Source organism: Zonotrichia albicollis, chromosome 5, assembly GCF_047830755.1.
Source record: "Zonotrichia albicollis isolate bZonAlb1 chromosome 5, bZonAlb1.hap1, whole genome shotgun sequence".
Classification (NCBI taxonomy): Eukaryota; Metazoa; Chordata; class Aves; order Passeriformes; family Passerellidae; genus Zonotrichia; species Zonotrichia albicollis.
This window is the reverse complement of record NC_133823.1, coordinates 36,322,853-36,342,837: the sequence shown is the minus strand read 5'-3', so window position 1 is coordinate 36,342,837 and position 19,985 is coordinate 36,322,853. Positions and strand designations below refer to the sequence as shown.

At 35.6% G+C, this 19,985-nt stretch overlaps 1 protein-coding gene across 30 annotated transcripts in view; it reads right to left on the bottom strand.

Moving 5' to 3' along the window:
• Window positions 1–19,985, bottom strand: part of TENM3 (teneurin transmembrane protein 3) — a 1,287,129-nt gene that overhangs the window by 899,263 nt on the left and 367,881 nt on the right. The gene's annotated exons all lie outside the window — the stretch shown is intronic.

Sequence of the window (19,985 nt, the reverse complement as noted above, 5' to 3'; positions counted from 1 at the left end):
ATTCTGTGTTTTTCAGGAATAACATTTCTCAGCTATTTCTAAGTTGCAAAAGACAATACATCAGTTTTAGTAATAAATAAACCAAGCTGGAAAACATACTATCTAAATCACAATCTAGATATACAACATATTCCATAGGAAAAGTATTAAAACAAAAAGTAGTCTTTGGCTCAGCTCTATATTTATTTCTGCTATACCTGAAGGGACTGATCAGGATACTGTTTACTGCTTATGAACATTTTCTTGCTACCAATAGGGTCTTAGTTAGTTTAGTTGGTTTTGGTTTTTTGTTTGTCTTTTTTTTTAGCTAACTTCTGCTTTAGCATTTGTTGGCCTCCCAATACTCTACATACTTGCAGGCAAGGAGTTATTTACGTTTTTTCTGAATTTTGTATTGAAAGGTCTCTGTATTATTATGTAAATTGAATCAAAAGAACTTAAACCTTTTTCTATTAGGAAAAACATATATTTACAAAGACTTTTGTAGATAACGGAATTTACTTGCTTTATGCAATTCTACCTCTAAAGTAAAATATAGAATCTTAAAATAATTTTCTTAGCACACTCAAGTAGGAGAGGAAATGCATATTTTCTCTAGTCACTGTGAGCTCAGCATGGCTGACTAAAATGGAACCTGAGAGAACTGTGAGTAGGTTTAGATAAGATATCAAGAATAAATTCTTATCATGAGGGTGATGAGGCACTGAAACAGGTTGTCCAGTGAAGTTGTGGATGCCCCATCTGTGGAAGTGTCCAAGGTCAAGTTGGATGGGGCTCTGAGCAACCTGGTCTAGTGGAAAGCTTCCTCGCCTGCAGCAAAGGTAACATCACTTCCAACACAAATGATTCTATCATTCTACTATGCAAAATCAAGAATCATAATGAAGCAAAAATTATATACTTCAAGAGACCAAAGTTATGAAAAAAAAATATATTCATTACTGTGCTAGTTTGGGCTGGAGTAGAGTGGCTGGTATGGGGGTGTGTTTTGGGTTTGTGCTGAACACAGAGCTGATGACAGAGATGGTTCCGTTAGTGCTGAGCAGGGCTTCCACAGAGACAAGACTTTTTTGTACTGCCATGCTGGTGAGAAGACTGGGGATGCATGGAAGGCTGGGAGGAGACCCAGCTGGGACAAGTGATCCCAGCTGGCCAAAGGGATATTCCAGACCATAATATATAAGCTGGAGAGACATAGAGAGTGACAGCATTTGTCTTCCCATGCAAATGTTTTGCGTGATGGGATCCTGCTCTCCTGGGGATGGCTGAACACCTGCCTGCCCATGGGAAGCATTCCTTGTTTTTCTTTGCTTGTGCGTGGGGCTTTTGCTTTCCCTGTTAAACTGCCTTTACCTCAACCAATGACTTCTCAGGCTTTTACCCATTCAAATTCTCTCCCTGACCCTGCTGGCGGGGGAGTGAGAGGCCGCATGGGGCTTGGCTGCTGACTGGGGTGAAACAATGACAATCACCTGCCAACCTTCAGATTTACATCACTAAATACTATGTATCTGTGTAAAAACAAGTATTCAATTTCTCTTGAATTGAATAAGAGGTAGTGTACTACGACTATCTGAAGAAAAACATGCATCTTTCTTGGCCAGACTGGGGGCTGATCCAAATTATTGAAAAATAACTTTCTAGATCATTAATATTTTAAAATTGGCACAACATGCTTATGTACTATTTGATATAAAACTATTAGTGTGGATGATAGGTGATGATTATTTATCATGAAATTGGGTCTTTTAAACATATGACTTTTAAAAATGCTTCTAAATCTAAACTACTGTCTGAAACTAAAGGCTCAGTTTGACTAGTCAAATGCAGTTGGGGGAAAAACAGTGTTTATATGATTAATCTGAACACTTATAATTCTGCTAGGATTGTAGTTAATATAAAAAGTTTCAAGTTAGCTTAAAGGTAATCAAGTCAGATTCTTTTGTTAATATTAACAGTAGCTGTTTTTTAAATTATACCAACCAAGCCTACATGCTGGTCTTCATTCAGATGGAAAGATTAATAATACAAAAATAGAAGGCTCAAAAAAGAAATAATAATCCTTTGAAGGTGGAGAGCAGTCTCTTTGAGGTGTGTGAGACTTACATCAGTTTGTAAGCATTAGAATGTTGATAAAGGTGAAAATCAATAAAGAGACCTACACTGTCCCCTCTGAGATACTTCCATTCATTAGATTCCTGTGCGTATTTAAGAAAAATAATATTTCTGATAGTAATAATTTTCTAAGTTTCTGCTAAATATTAACTACAGCAGCTTGCAATGATGCTTTCAGCTATTGTGTGCTTAATTACATTGGATAAAAAGTTAATCAGAATCAAGCATATCAATTTGTACTTTCAATAAACTGATCACATTATGCCACTTTATTAGGCAACAATCCAAGAATCTAACCCACCCCCTCTTCCCCTCCCGATTCTTTGGTTCAATAAATGGAATAAATTTTGACTAAAATATGTTGAGTGTTCATGGATAGACCCATTATTACAATTACATGGGTTAATCTATGCAAAGAATACAGAGGAAAAGAATTAAAAGACAAAAGTAGCGAATGTACAAAAATACTTTAATAAAAACTTGCTAGCACTATTTTTCACAATGGATTGATTTAGACTTAAGTAGAACTAAAACTACAGATATGAACTTCTTGCTGACTCATGACTTTCAAAAGCTCTGCATTTGATATATGTCATGTATTTTTGGGTTCAAAAGATTAAGAACCATCATTATGAATAATCACAAGTTTTCCTCTTTATGTCTCCTATATGTGAAGACAACACTGTATGCGTTCTTCTTGCTGTACTCCCTATATGTTCCTTTCACTGTTACATCTCTCAGAGAGACTGAAATGATGTGGAAAACAGAGAATGATATTGTCCTTTTACCTGTGAGGAAGACAAAGTGCTTTGCATCACTTAGAATGGACTTTATTTAAATAGTTCAATCTGATCTGAAATTTGAAACAAATATTAATTCTACATAAAAATTCCTAAATTTTTAGAATGATTAAAAGATGAGATTTATTGAATTTGTCTGAGATAATCATAATTTTCATTTATCTAAATTCCTGAGATTTTATAGAAAACACCTTTAGGCATTCAACTGGTATTTCTACTCACACCAATGTACAATGGTAAAGGTTTCTTATTTTGTTACCTAAAGAAAGATTTTCTGTTTTTCTGCTTTCTACTGGGAGTTTTTGCTTTCCTTCTCTAAGTCCAGCAGTGAACTACCAGGATGATTATGTGGCTGTAGCCTGGTGTACAAAGAAAGGCTGACAGAGCTGGGTTTGTTTTGCCTTAGGGAAACAATGATAAGGGGGAATCTTATTTGGTCTTGAACTGCCCAACAGGACAGTACAAAAAAAGACAAAATGCACAGTGAAGTGCACTGTGGAAAGGGCATATAGGCCTCAGGTACAGAATTTATTTCTTTTTTCCCCCAGGGTACAGCTATGTTACTCATTTTAAGAGGATATTGAGTACCATGCCGTATTTAGTGTCTGTAAGGGTACACTTCTAATTTCTTAGCAGAACTAAGAGACCCCAAACATGCAGTGTAGTGCCCTCCCTTTATATCCTGTTTCTCACTGTAAGGTCATCCCCTAAGGAGACAACTCTAGTTGGTAGGAACAGGGAAAAATACACCTTATTTACCTTTTTTCCTGCTCACACTAGGAAAGAAGATAATTTGATGCCCTGCCCTGAAATTCAAAAGGCTTCAATATGGCTCTCAAAGCAAGTTTTATATTGTTAAGTTGTATGCATAAACCTAACTTTCGGACATGAAAATCCACAGTGATGGCAAGAGAACTCTGAATAGCAATTCAATGCCCTGCCTACATGGATATCACACCTTCTTTTTATATTTTTCACCATCTCTAACACCCAAGAAATTTAATGAAAATTAAACTTAAGAGCAGAAAGCAAAAGCAGCTATGTGACATGAAAAAAATCCCAGCTCCTTGTGATATCTGTCCCAGTAAAATCAGGTTCACCCATCACACAGATGTACTGCTACCTTTCACAGACTTCAACGTTTAGGGAAAGAAATCTTTGAAACCTACTTAATGATTTCTTTCCCTTAGTAGGGAAAGAAATCATGAAGTAGGTTTCAGAGTTTTAATCATAAAGGAACTATAAGCAAATTAAACCTTGGCTATTCTGCCATAATAACAAGAGTAGTAGACATTGGAAATCACTAGAAATCAAAGTAAGGTTATCTATTATGTTCATAAAATCTTTCAGTAAGAGTACAATGTTCTTCATGTTAGACTTGGAACTAATTCATTTTCATAGAATGTTTTTCATTCAAATCATAGTTTTCATAATAGCAGGACAGAATTAATTATTTAGCTAAAATGCAACAATATGCTTAGACTACTTTATCACAGGAAAAATGGTATTTTTTTCAATATTATGTTGCACATGACAAATTTCTCAGGCCTGAAGCTCTCTATTAAAGGTTTGTTCTTCTTATGCGTTATATATTAAGAGTACAAAAATAATTTTTTAACCTTTGAGAATTAGACACCAAAAATATTCTCTTGCCTTATAGTGCACCTCACAGGGAAAAAGAGATTAATTCATTGAAATGTGTTAATTCATTGAAATTTGTGATCCAGCAGAACACAGTTTGTCTGAAACCTCATTTTCCAAATTTGCACCACAGGTTTGCAACAGTTTCCTGGATACCTGAAACCCTCTCCCATGAAGAGCAAACTCTGTTACCTCTGTGATCAGAGGAAGCCATCTGAATACGTGTTTCATATTGTTTATTAGGCTTCCATACAGCAAACTTCCTCATTTCACACAAACACCCCTGGTATGCCTATTACCAGCAGCCTAAATAGCTCACAAAGGCTTTGTAAATTTTTAATTAAGGTAAAGGAACATACAATAGCAGTTCATTCAGGCATTTCAGAATTCTGCTCTTAAGCAGCTTGATTTGTACAACCTAGGCACATTTAGCCCAGCCTACTGTAAAGGACTTAAGGAGTTGCCTGTCTCAAAGAGGCTGTGCTAAGGCCACAGAAAGTCTTGGCCACGAGATAAGCACAGAAGGGAGAGGCAGGATGGCACTGACTCCAGGACCGGCAGAGGTGAGGGCTGGCTGCCACCACTGATGACCACTGAAGTGCCCCCCACCCCAAATATGACCTGGAACTTGGACTAAGTTAAGCCACTGCAGTGGGAACTTGAGATAAGATAAAGGTGGTCCTGTTGTTCAGGTGTTATCTCAGACCTGGGGAGAGGTTAACAAAGCTGGAGGAGAAGACTGCATCACTGATAATGGACACAAAGTACATGGAGTTTATGGGCCACAAGGAAGGCCAGCTCAGCAGCTGTGCTAACACTACTCCAAGCACAAAGTGTCTTTAAATACAGGAATCTAAGCGTATAATAAGTAGTGCCTGTTATCAGGAATCAAACATCATTTACAACCAGAAACAATTTCCTGATGAGAAAGATGTGAGGTTGTTTTCTGATTCTAGACACCAGCATTCCTCCTCCCAAAAAAAACAGTGCTACTATTTAAGCAATACAAATTACATATATTGCACTCACAATGCACGTGACTGGTGTTGGTTAAGAGCATCAAATATATTGACAAATAACACAGACTTCAAGAAATGTTTTTTACCCAATTCAGAAGTAGAATCAGTAGGCAGTCAGAAGTGGTTTTTTCCTTTAAGTGAAAAAAGGAGCAATAACAGAAGAATAATCTAAAGGACTTACAAAGGTGAGTTGATTTAAAGTCACGTATAAAATTTTAATTTAAAAATGTATGTGTAATCTTATAACTCACATATTTAGAGATATTTTAATTTGAACTGCTTGTAGGATGGAATTCCACAATCTCACAGGATGTTAAGGAGCCTCTGACTTTTTGCTCAGAGATTTAGTCATAGCCTTTTAGTTTGAAAAGCCAACACTGAAAAATCCTCATCAAGTTTTGTTGATTAATGAAACAAAGTTAGCAACAAAGGAATATTTTCCATGATTGAAAGTTTTCAGAGTTAATTCTAATGTTTTATTTAAACAGTTCAAATAGTAGTAGTCATTAAATAAAAAAATAAATAAAAATGGTAAAAGTAACTACTTCACATATTTCAAAAATGTTGGGAAAGCATGCATTAGTACATTAAAATATGTCCTAAATATTTTATTCTGTGTGAGAATCAGATAACTAGTTTCTAGATCTCCACCGGTGGAACAGAAAATTATCATTTAAAAAAAAGTTTTAACTGTTTCAAGGGGAATTGGAAGCAATAAAAAAAAGGTTTGATAATTCTTTTATAAAACTTGGAACCAAAAAGGGGAAGAAAAGGATAAAGAAAATAGTAATTACTAAGGATAAGAGCCTACAGCTTACAGTGTTGCTAGGTACACTGTCCCTTTAGAAACAGTTTGTGGGACTTGAGTTTTGGAGTCAGAAGTGCAGATCACCAAACATCTGATGAAAGTATGCAGAAAGTTCCACCAGCTCATGCTAAGGAAGATATATTCAACCAAAACTGGACAAATGAAATTCAAATAAAATAGATCTGTAAAACAAGCCCATGTCTGGCAGCTGCTCTATTAAATCCCTGAAAATAAACTCCAAGCATAGTGGAAAGTGCATTTCAGCCGCAAGGGAGAGCTTGAACACTTTTTGTGTGAGGAAGGTTCAAAAGGTTATTTAGTGGAATCCTGGGCCTCTGGTGTTTGGAACAGACAATCAGAAATCTAATATTTCCCTCTTACTCTCGGCAGCTGAACCTCTTTGTGAAGAAGTCTGAAACCTAGCATGGGGAAATGAAACATCGGTGCTCATCTAGATTTCTTTTTAATGTTTCCCAGACAAGTGAGAAGAGTGAGACAGAAGCCAAAAGGTGCAGCATGCCCACCATGACATTATGCAGATTTAAGAGCAAGTAATTGCCTTTTCTTTTTTTAATATGGTTTAGTGTTTATGACACCTATATCATGGTCAGGGACTAGAGTCTACAGAAATATATACACATACACACACATATCTGTTTATATATATGTATAGAGAGATCTCAAGCAAGCATTTCAGTATTTAAAAGGTATGGCATTGAAAAAAATTATCAAAGCTATGAAAGATGTAATAAAATTAGTAAAAATACACGCTGAATGAGATAAACTAACCATTTTCTCAATTAAAAATCAATATTATGCGATGCATGATGTTCCTAGTCTAATAGAGAATATAACATTTTATGATAAAAGTCTGATTAAATTCTTGGTGAAATGGAAAAGTAATAAAATTTTCTGCTAGGTCTTCTGGCTTATTTCTCCCCATGAATTTAGTGATGTTTGACCCTCTCTCACAGAGTAAGCTTTACAGAGAAAACTCTACACTGCAATAACAGCCAGTGAACCTCATTACAGCACAGGTGGAAGGTGAAGGGAAGTCACAATTTTATTAACTATAGCGAGAGTTAATTTTAGAACAGGAAAGAAAAATTAACTTTCCATTCTCGTGAGCTACCTGAGAATATTGGAATATCTTCAGTCATTTAAATATATATTTATAGAGTTTTGTTTGTATTACAAATGTCATCACTGTATGACAGAGCTATACACAAACAGAAAATTGGAACAGAAGGGATTATAAGAAGTCAATCTGGTAACCTACATCCCTTCTAAGAGCAGATACTATCTAACTAGAAGGCAGGTACTATCTAACCTTTCTGAAAAGACCTTCTTTCCCAAACAGCTTTGCACTTACCTTACCTTGGTTTTATCTAAACTACCATCTCCTGGCTTGCCTACAGAAATCCCACCTGAGACAGTATCAGCTGCTTTAATAAATTTAATATATGTGAGATCCACCATCATTTTTGAATCTAGAAAGTCTATTATTTTCTAAAAATTCATATGGTTTGGTCTGAATTATTCTTGATAAAGCTATTTCAGCTGTTATTCATTTCTCTGTAAAAGTGTACAAGAGTTGAAGGTTTTTCCCCAATTATTTACTTCATTAAAACTGACTGGTGTGTAATTGCAATTTTTCACTTTTAAAACCTTCAATTCTGTTACTTTCGAAAATACCATCCATCTTCTTTAATTTACAGACAACTAACATTTCCCTCACATATATTACTTTTTAATTTAAAAGAGGCTTCGTTCCACACAAGACCATTTTTCATCTCATCTCTTTATCATGAATTTTGAAAGAAAAAATTCGGCTTAGTAAGAATAAATCATTTGAGGGTTCTTTGGGTCTTGTACATTGTTTGGGAGGTAGACTAAAAATCCATTATTTGCACAGCTTGAGTCATGCATCTTTGTATTATTTATATCCATGTGTGTATACAAAATGCATCAAATAAAAATATCGCTATGACTTATAACACAGACTGAGAAAGAATCATAATTGTTGGCATTTTTCTCAGAAAAGTGTCAGAATTTGTAAGTTTCTTTCAGACAATCTCCCTAAAAGGGTTTTTAAAATAATAGCAGCAGTGCAGAGGGATGCAGCTGTTATGGACCTGATTTCAAAAATGCTAAACATGCATAGAATCATAAGAATCATTTAAGTTAGATACAAAGTCCACAGAAGATTTAGACGAAAAAACCTTAAAAAAAAAAAAAAAAAGTAGGACCATTTTTGCAGTATTATTTAGGACAAAGCCTTGACTGATAAAATCAACTTTATTTGGGGGAAAGAATATGATTAAGAAAGCAGGATGAGAACAAAAAATATTTCTTCCTAGAATATCTGAAATGTGCTATAAATTCTGTGCTGTTTTCTTCATTTAAAAATGCAAATAAAGAATTCATGCTCCTTGACCACAATTTTCTATGGATTAGCTTTCTCTTTACAGATGTAACTTTACCTACCCTGGTCTTTAAAGCTGAAAGTAAACTGTGATTCTGATGACATGCTACAGTTGAATTTCAAACTGAAATCTCTTCTGCAGTTGTTTTTATGTCCTTTCTGTTTACTCTGGCTTAGCAGGGAATCCAGTATTAGCAATGAACAGGTAATAATTTATAAGATTTCTTGTACTCTCAACAAATCTTTTGCTGTGGTATCAAACAGCAATCAAGGTTACTGTTTGTGCTATACAACCCCATCCACCATTTACCTGGAATGAAGCAGAATCCTTTTCCTGCAGACTTATTAATTCACAGAAGAAAATTCAGATTCTTTCTGGGTATATCAGTGTTACAGTGCTTAGTGATAAAGGAAAAATATATTTCCTTTTCCAGGAAAAGAGAAATGAAAAATAAATGTGCATTAAGCATTGTAAATGTAGACCTGGAGTGTGCTGCCAACTCCAGTCACCATCTAGTAAAAGAAGTGGGTCCTTCATAAGAGCACTGGAAAATAAACTGAATTTAAATCTGATCTTTTTCCCAATTGTATTTGCATGTGTCTGCTGCAGCCAGCATCATGGCTATGCTGTAAGCATATTAAGTTAAACAATCTAGTATACAACTCATACCACAAGTTCAAACAATCTAGTATACAATTCATACTATGGCTGTGCTGGTACACGCAGGCTGTGACTCAAAAAGGAAGCTCAGTGGATTGTTCCTATATGCTTCCCTCTGCATCAGCACCAGATCTTTCCTGAATTGGGACCAGTTTGGGAACCTAAACCAACTAAAACCATTCCCTCTCCACTTCTTTTTCTTTTTTTCTATTGTTCTTTCCTTCTTTTTTTGTGTTGATTGGACTCACTAATTTGGCTAAAATGGATGCAGCCTAAGTCAGTCTAATAAAAGCGTGAAGCTGCATGCAGGAGTGGCATGGCCATGAAACACATTTTAGTAGCTGTTAGCAATTTAATCAGCTTAGGGGTATGGCAGTTCTTCAGTTTGCACTTCTAAGTTGGAGTCAACAATGTAATTAAACATAGACTCAAGATGGACTAGCTATCCAAATATGTACTGTTTCTTAGCTGGATTTTACAGCTTATGATGAATTCTGTAATTCTGTAGCAAGGAAATGCCTGTAAATAATTTTTAATTAACCACATTGTCATTCCAATAATGAGTTTACCATGGTTATAGCAATGTGCAGATACCTTAGCCTCACATCATGCAACTTGAAATCAAAGTAGAGGGTTTTTTTGTTGTTGTTTTGGCTTTTGAGGTCCTTTATTTTGGCTACTTTAGAATGTTTTTATTTTAACATCAAATTGTTCAGATTAAAAAAAATCCAAAACTATGCTTCAGATACTAAGGTCTGTTGATACTAAGATATTAAGATACTAAGGCCTGTTGGTCACTGGTGTAGGTGAACAAACTATTTACCTACTGCCTCTGTTGTTCAGCTGGTATTTAAACAAGTGTTACTCTGAAGTGCCATTACTGTCTCAATTACAAGTGCTTTCACTGATGATGCATGATGCACATGCTCAGCCCTTGAAACCTGAAGCTCAAAATCAATCCTCTCAGCACTTAAAAAATGTTCAGATCTGCCAAGACTTGCAGTACTATTGTTTCTCATAAGTTGATGCCTGACATAGCACTGGATCCTTCAAAGCCGACTTTGAAGGGGAATAATGGAAGAAGAAGCAGGGTGTTTGCCCAAGGCACCAAAATTTGGGAAATTTGCAGTGTTTTACTCAGCCAGCTACAGGTCTTTCTGCTGTGTTCCAGGAAGCCTCAAGGCTTCACACTTTGAAGTTGTATCATGGTACTATGACATGGTTAGGAATCAGGATGCCTCAGGATAGCATTCAAGGAGAGTAAAGACCCTTGTGGTAAATAAATATAATGGACAAAAACTTACAGCAATTGCATGGTAGGCTGAGAAGAGCAAGGTGATTCTTAATGGTACCAGAAATAAAACTTGTCTTTAAAATTCAGAATTTACACTTGCCTACAGAAATGTCGAATTTGAGGCCATCCTGATCCCAACTGCTATAACACTTCACCTCTGAAGTACAGAGCTTAAATCAATTTACCTTTCAATCTGCTACTGAATGCTGATTTTTTCCATCTCAATGCACTGAGAGAACTTCAAATTGAGGTAGTGCTAGAAGTTGTTTTGTTCAGTTAACTAAATTCAGTTAATGAAACCCTATATGGTTCTTTGCTGAGCTGTTCAAAGCAGCCTCCTGCAAGCATCACTCCCCATACTGCATGCCTTTTTCTCGAGAGCCAAACCACCCATGCCCAGTAGTTGTACAATGTCTCCTCGTACTTGTGTGGCTTTGGACACACAAGTTCCCCTCCCCATGGAAAAAGGGTTATTCCTAACTAATTCTCAGCACAACCTAATTCTCTACACAAAACCTGCTGACATTTCTGACAACACTATAGGATTATATTGGTAGAACCTCTGTAGGCTTTGCACCAGTGAGAGAAATCAAAATCATTGAAATTAACTAACGGAGAGGTTGTACAAAGAAACAGAACTATTGAAAAGATAGAGTCTTAATGATTAGTGCTGCCACAGGATTCAATATAGTATACCAACACATTGCTAAGCTCTCTTGCTACAACAGTGATCTAGCTCTGCTGTTTTCTTTAATTTACAAGCACACTGTACAAATTCCCATTCAGAAGTGGGAAAATTATTTCATAAATACTGGGAGGGAAAAAAAGGAAAAGGCAAGTAATAAGACTGCAAGAACTCCTAAGTCTAGCTTAAGAAAACAAGTGAATAAACAGTAAAGAGGAAACACTAAAGCAATACTACTATCATTCAGCAAGGCAAAGCAGTGGCTACAGCAGCTGTGCATGGTAGGAAAGAGACTAGAGCAAATTTCTCACATGTCACAAGAGCCCCAAGGAACCATCATATAGCTGACATTCACTGCCTGCTGAGTGAGTTTGCACGGTTCATGGAGCATCTTCGCCTCCATTGTAGCAAGCAGCTTTAGTTCTGACACCCCAATTGGATCAGGGGAGAAGAGCCTTCCCCTGAAGCAAATCTCTGGTAAATCAGAGACACCAGAAGCTATGACTAAATGCACTAAATGCAGCATCTTGTGATTTCAGATGTAATTTGAGCAGCTATTGCCAAGCCCTGCTTTCTGATTTCTGTCAGATTCTGTCAGATTTCTCACAAAAAGATTTTTCATAAGGGACAGTGGAGTGCAGGAAATAGGCATATCCCTGCCCATATCCCCAAGTTTTTAAGAAGCTCATGGCAAGATCAGGGCATATGAAGCTCTCTATTCAGATGTTGTGACTTGTAGGTCACTGGTAGAAAAGAGAGGCTTTGCCCAATTCTAGTCACCATAAGCACAAAACATGGAGGTAACCAAGTCTGGTGCCATCCAGGCTACAGCCCCAGAGAGGGTATGGGAGGAAATAGAAACTGCAAAAACTTAGGCATAAGAAAGAGTAAATTTTCATCACTGTGAGAAGACTCCAAAGAATATAGAAAAAGAAACAGAGAAGAAAATTAAACATGTGGGCACAAAATGATGTAAATATAATGTTTCAGAATTTATACTTTTTAATTCTTTGCTACTGTTAATATACAGGTGACTGTTTTAAATTACATATGAGGTGGACAGCATGAAGAAGCCATTCTGAAGGCGTACAACTCATCTCATATGGAATGGAGGGGAGAAATGGACCACAGCTGCAGATATGAGAAACAAGAAGGGGGAAGACAAGTATGGCATGAGAGTGGCATGAAGTAAGGCTGAGGCAAAGGTCACAACTTTAATGGTATTGTCTAAATAAGGATCACTTAAAATCTTTATTCATGAATTGGAGGAAATAAATTTAAAATTTAAAGCATTTCTATAGACAGCATGGCACAAATGGCCAATTCAAACTTATAAGCAGAACCCCCAAGAGAGTTAACATTGTGTGTACAATACTTGATTCCTTAACACCCTATATACACTGGAAAGTAAAACAATAAACAATAAATACAATAATGCCAGTACCTACAGCAGAAACTAAATATAGTGCATGCAAGCATACACACAAATAGATGCAAAGCTGTAGATATAAGGATAAAAGGCTGAAACAAACCCATTTATCACAGCAGCATGTTGACTGCACGTGAAAATACATGTGGAACACAATATCTATCTATATACACAGATATATATGTACAAATGTCCTTTTTAGAGATCACACAGAAAATCATCACATTCAAGATGGCTGTTTCTACTTGAATGCCTACTTTATCTAATATTCCTTGGAAAAAACACCTGTTCCTGCCTCACCATGACTATAAATGCAAGTTAAGAAATGGCATTACTTGTTAATGTGTACAAGTAGCTAGACCAGAATTACAATTTTAATGCACCTATGGTTGCACATGTTAGAGAAATGCAGACATATATATGTATAAATATAGATATGTCAGATTATATGTCAGATTTTTTTGTATGCTCTTAGTAGCTATTTTGAATTTTGTTAGCTGTAAGCTCTTCTAGGCAGGGACTTTTGCTTTCCCAGTTGTTTGCCAAAAGCAATGCATACTGTTTGCATAACGCAAAGTATGAATATCAAATAGTAATTGAGGTTGCTATGTTAGTAATTTACATTTTGGGATGAAACAGAACATGTTTTGGCCAAGAATGTATACAGAACATTCTAACAGAAAATCCGTTCCACCAGCTGGAAATAACCACTGTAGTTATCAGAAACCAATAAACACTGACTACAGATAATTAATTTGGGGTGGTAAAGGTTTTTTTGTGGGTGTTATTCTTGGTTTTTTGTTTATTGGTCTATTTTTTTGGGTTTTGGTTTTGCTGGGTCTTTATTTAAGAAAAACAATGCTGTGATTGCTGTGATCAACTACAGCCCAAAAAGTCACAAAACAAAACGAGAAATCACACCTTGTAGAAAATAATATTCAAATACAAAACTCAAACCAAAGGTTTAAAAACCAAAATAATGTAAAAACAATCTTCTCAATTTACGCTTAAAAAAAATCATAATTGCGTCATTTTTGTATTGCTATCTTCAAGGAACAGAAGAATAGCTAATGCTCACAAAGCATGCTAGAAAAGAAATCCTAGGTACTAGAGGCTTAATCCCAAATCTGCAGAAATTAACAAGGTATTCTCTGTACAGACCAATGTTTTTTGGCACATGCAAAGAACATCCCTATACATGACAATAACTTCATTTCTGTCACTAAAAGTAGTGATGTAAAGGCATATTTACATTCTAAGCATAGTAAAACACAACTACTTAGATGAAATTAAGATATATGTAGTAGCAGTACTGGTAACTCAGCAACTGAATTAGCACTGGCTGAGAGTTCCCTCATGGCTTTGGCTTGCAGGGATAGAGATATTTGACCCCAAATATCTATTATAACTCAGTATTTTTCACAGCAGCAAACAGGCATGAAAATATCAACAGGAAAAATCTCTCCACCTATTGGGAACTTCTAAAGCCTATCCACACCTCCGAAGGTGGAAAAAACACACCTTCATTTTCTTCTTTCAAACCTAATCTATTCTATTTAAGAGCCATTGTGGAATTAAGGAGGGGTATTAGCTACCACAGAGGTGAAAGAAATTTATTCCACATATTTGTTATGATTGTACTTGAAATAAAACTGCCCCCTAAGACCGCAAAAGAAGTAACTATGTTCCTACATAAAAGTATTTTTTTATTCAGATACCAATTTACCTTTTTTCCTCTGAAGTTGAGATCTCTCACTGATTATTTACTGTACTATTATCAATAAGGAAAGGAACAAATCAGATAGGAAACTTGGATTTCTCATGAATTAATAAATATGGTGAGCAAAGAATTTTTCACAGAATCACAGAACGCTCTGAGTTGGAAGTGACCCAGAAAGATCATTGAGTCCAGATTTCAGGTGAATGGCCCATACAGACATTGAACCCGTGACCCTGGCATTAGCAGTGTCTTTCTCTAAAAGGTTTCTAAGAACAACACAACTATTTTCACTGTAGTGGGCTTGGAAACCCATACCTTTGAAAAATATTTTCATTTCCATTTTCTCCCTGTCAGCTTTAAAAAGCAACATAACACACAGAGCTTCCTGGTACATTTTTTTTTCCTCTAGCTTGAATTAAAGATCTTTTTAAGAAGGCTACCAAATATTTATATGCACACACACACACACGTATGTATAATATTTAATTGAATTTGTGTAATGGGCTGTTGAGTGGTAACCCTCACGATTCAAAGTATACTCTTTGGCCCCCTTGTTTTGTTACAGCAATACTATATTATTTATTTATGATTCCTGCATGACAAAACAATATATTGAATCAATTATGTTTTCTCTTCACTCCCTAAAATCAAGATAAGCTTTAGAAAAGACAGCTCTAACACACAAAGACAACCTTCATAACATTGAAAGATGCAATGTCTAAATACAGAACAAAATTATAGTAAAGTAAATACAATATTTATAGTAAACGTGAAGTCTAAACCACATGCTAGCAAACTGATAAAAAACTGAAAAATTAAAAGACTATTCTGAAAGACTTACTAAAGATACAAATTTCAGACAAACATGTTCTATGCACTGACCAGAAAGTTTGCCAGAAAATACACTTGTAAAATCTATGCAAATAATTTGTCTGTACTAGATGGGTTAGGGAGCCACAGACTGCGACAAGAATGGAAAAAAGTGTCAGAAACATTTCATATACAAGACACACTTAGATAAATACAGAAGTTTTATGTTTCACACTCAGAGTACCTCAGTAAGCAAGATAAAAGCAATACCTTTTCAGAACTGAAACTGCACCACTGTTTTCCTAATGGAGTCCAATGCTCTGACATTTTGGCCTAACACACAAGTACCATCATCTAACAATACAACTCGCATAGCCTGGAGGCCAACCTCTTAAAAGATAATCTTTTGTATTTAAATAATTTAAAATTGCAATACATATCTCGGTTCAATAGAAGATTTTGTCATTACTGCTAAATCCTTATTAAATCTAATGGACCATTAGTGGTGTACTGATGCAAACCCCAGGCACTGCCAATCATAGGTTGCTTCTGTCATCTAAAATTCTTGTGACCTCTCTCATAACAATAGTCAGAGTTTTAAAATGCTGGACATGATTAGCTTGGAGGAATATTTGCTTCAAAACACAAAGTCTGAGACAAGACTTTGCAAGGATCTTTAAAATAACAGAACCAGTTGGTGTTTAATAGCATACACATCTGAAAGACAAAATCTGCATGCTGCTCATATTATGCATACACGAGTTCTGTTTGCTCTCTAGTACCCAAATGCATCTTGCAAATCCCTGTCCCTTTTGAATGCCCCATGAAAGGAAGGATCACTAACAAGCTGGCTTACTCAGCAGGTTTACAGCAAGAAAAAACACAACACCCCTCAGAAGAAACCCTCAGAACTCGTGCTTGCCATTTGATATGAGCAATGCTACAAACTTCCACAGTGCTGCTGAGGTATCTCTGGCAGGGATCAGCATCACCATGACACCTCAGAACCAGGGCATGATTGTAACTCCAGCACTGCCCCCCCCCTCTCCATGCTTCTCCCTGCCTGCTCATCTTGTTTAGAGCAGCATCAGTTCATAAATTGAGCTGTTCTGTCTTCACACACTTACAAGTCAGACTACAGAAATGATTCCAGCAAAGAGGTAACAGACTTATCACATTTGGTAAGGATAACTTCCTCCCGGCACACAACACATCTGAGCTGCCCACATATTCTGAAGGTGAGAGGAAAAAAAAACCCAACAAAATAACCCCCTCCCCCCACCAAAAAAAAAAAAAAAAAAAAACAAAAAAAACCCCCAAAAAACACAAACCGAAAACACCAAAACAACCAACCCCCCAAACCCCAACAAACGCAAACAAAAAAACCTCAGTCCTATAGAAGCCAATTGTATCTATACTCCGTCTTATGCTTAAAGATGTTTCATACAAGTACAATTACATTCTTGAAAGAGAAAATGTCAAACAGAAAAAGATGGAAAAGACCAACTTAAATTTCTCAACTGGATTAAGTTTCTCAAATGAACAAGAAGTAGGAATGAAGATTGCGAAATGCCTGATGAAACAAAACTAGAAAGAACCAGATTCCCTAAAGCAGTCGTTATTCTAAAATTTGAAATAATCTTCCTGTGGTTACTAAAAATAACCTTTCACAACAGAAACATGATGGTGAAGTCAACAGAAGGAATATAAAGCAAATACTATGCCCTAATGAAGAGCCAAAGAAGACAAAGCCAATTTTATCAAGTGCTAAATTTCAGATAAAGTTTACATTTTCAGTGCCTTTACAGACATTACAGAGTGCAGTTTTATAAATGTAAAAAAAAGAATTTAATGTATTAAATATTAAAAAATGCCAATTTCCTTTGTTGTTCCTGAACTACTGGAAATGATCAATTTTTGTTAACAGTTTTACATCCCTTTATGTGCTTTTTCCTTGAGCTTCATATGGCAGTTTTCTTACAAAATTATTTCCTGTAAGTTTTCTGCTACTGTTTTAACCTTCAGTAACACATGATGCAATATCATGTCACTCCTTTTTGATAACGGACAGGTTTCTAGTTAATTAAAGAGATGGAAGGTATTATATAAAATTTCTGCAAAGAAACAATATTCTTTATTTTTAATGTTTCTTTATATTACATAAAATATACAACCTGGTGTATATTTTAGTAGTATTTAGTAGTAAAACTCTGTGCATTTTAATATGAAATATTGGATAAATAGAAATTATTAACATTAAACTAGCTTTCAAACAGCTAAGTAGCAAATGGCTTCTTACTAAATGATAATGACTTTATAGTATGAGACTTTAATAGCTTTGTTATAGTTAAATTTTAAACATTTTAAAGGGAAGTTATACATTCTGAAATGGTAAGATTTGGCATTAGCTAAATCTTGTATTGGACACGCCTATCTGATAAGATGAAGAGACATGTCCATATTTTTTTCCAGGGGAAAACATTTAGTTCAGAGAGTCCCTCCTTATGTACAAGGCAAACATCATAAATCTTGGTCATACTCTATTCAAAGTAGTAAATTATGCTTTGCAACAGTTGCACAGAATTTGATAGTACATGTATCTGGTAAAAAAAAAAACGCATCAAAGTCTACTTTACACTTGAAAAGTGGTTAAAGTATAGATCATTTAAAATAATATAAACACAGTTACTTTTCATTGTTGCTTCCACAAGGAAAAACACCTGTAAAATCGCAAATTGGGCAGAGTTTGACTCCAGACATGAAGGGGTTTCTCTGTCTAGGATTTTTGAGTGCTTCCTTGCCTTGGCTCTTAATTTCATATTTGTCAGATTTTAGCCTGACTTTTTTCCCCTTATATTATGAGGCCTTTCTGTAAGAGGTACAGTTGTGCTGTGTCAACTGTCTAATTCAACCTTTTCCTGTCTAAAGCTAAAGACTTCAATATATAATTCTGACACTTGGGATCTTACCCTTTCCCATTATAAAATGTCTCTTTTTGGTTAATAACTAGGAAATATTAAAAAGCATAGGATAAACTTCATGTTGCTTTGCACAAGATAAATGATGGACTACCAGATGACCTTTTTAGTGGCAAAAATATTGCTTTAGATGAAACCCAAAGAAAGAAGGATAAAATAATAATTTTGCATAAGAAAATGTTAGGAAAAAACTTCTCTCTGAAACAAAAAAACCCAACTTTTCTCTCTGAAAAACTAAGGTTTGATAAAAATATACTATATTTGTATTATTCTGCATAACTGTCATGTATTTTTGTGTTAGTGCTATTTCTGCAATCTCTACAAAAAACCTTATACTTCTGGAATAAATATTGGTAGAAGTTACACTGGAACATCCCTTGAGATAGGAGAAAATACCTTCTTTAAAAGTAATCTTAGGAATGAGGATTAAAAAGATAACTTAAAGCTTCATTTCTTTTATCTTATCACATCTGAGCTCCCTCAAAGGAAACGAAGCGATAACTACTGCTGGAAAGAAAAACATACTGCACCCTTCTTCCAGGCTGCACCCTTTTAGGTCAGGTGATGGAGAAGCAGAAAGGAGAAAACACATTTTCTTCTTTTTAACAACCATGATTCTCTCAGTAACATGTTTGTAAGTCTACAGGATTAGAATGTAAAAATTTGTACAGAATTCTACAGGGAAGGGCACTGAGCATTGGTAAGATGTATGCAAAAAACACAGAGGAGATCAGAAGGTGAGGCTGAAACTGGAGAATTGAAGACCAAAAACACATTTTGACTGCTGCTCAAAGAACGTGTGAAAAATTACATGGCATGTGTCAATAATGGGCTGTGACTCAGGTATGTGTGAGTCTAGCTGTATGTCCAACAAGGTGGTCCTGGGATGCCTGTAATACACTGTGCAAACTGTAAAGTTCACTTTACTGAATTTCTCTTCCACATCTGGCAAATATTTCTATAGAATGAGTTGATAATATTCCTACATATCTCATTTCAGAACAGCCATGTTATCTTGTGGATTACTTATCAACCATAAGATAGTCTCAACTGCATTTTCTGTCAACAATTTTGTCACTGTTGTACACTTGGAAGTGTATTGGGGATTGTGCCCTATTAGCCTCTTCACACTGAATAGCAGATCAGTAGAATGTAATTATCTGTAAAGTGTTTATCAATATGAGCTAGGATTCCACACACTAATGTTTTATGCAATCTACTCGATTTTTATGGTAGTTATATCTACTCTTTCTGCTCTGGGAACTATTCTGAAGCATTAATAAACACAGTTTCTGATATCTTGCCAAAAAGATACTGTACTGCATTTAATACTCTTTTAAAATTATATTAATCCATATGAATGAAAACCTTTACTTCGTATAATGTCTGACACAATAATCTAGTTAGCATCTCAGTACCAAACCAGAAATACTATAAAGACAAAATATGACAGCATGAAGCCATGAATCCCAAAGGATACAATTTGGCAGGTTTTAACTAACTCCAAATTTTATGTTTTCCCCCCAAAGAAAAATTACAGAGTCTTGACTGCACTACAGGGAAAATATCTAGGAAAACCAAATTCACTTAAAGCTGTAGA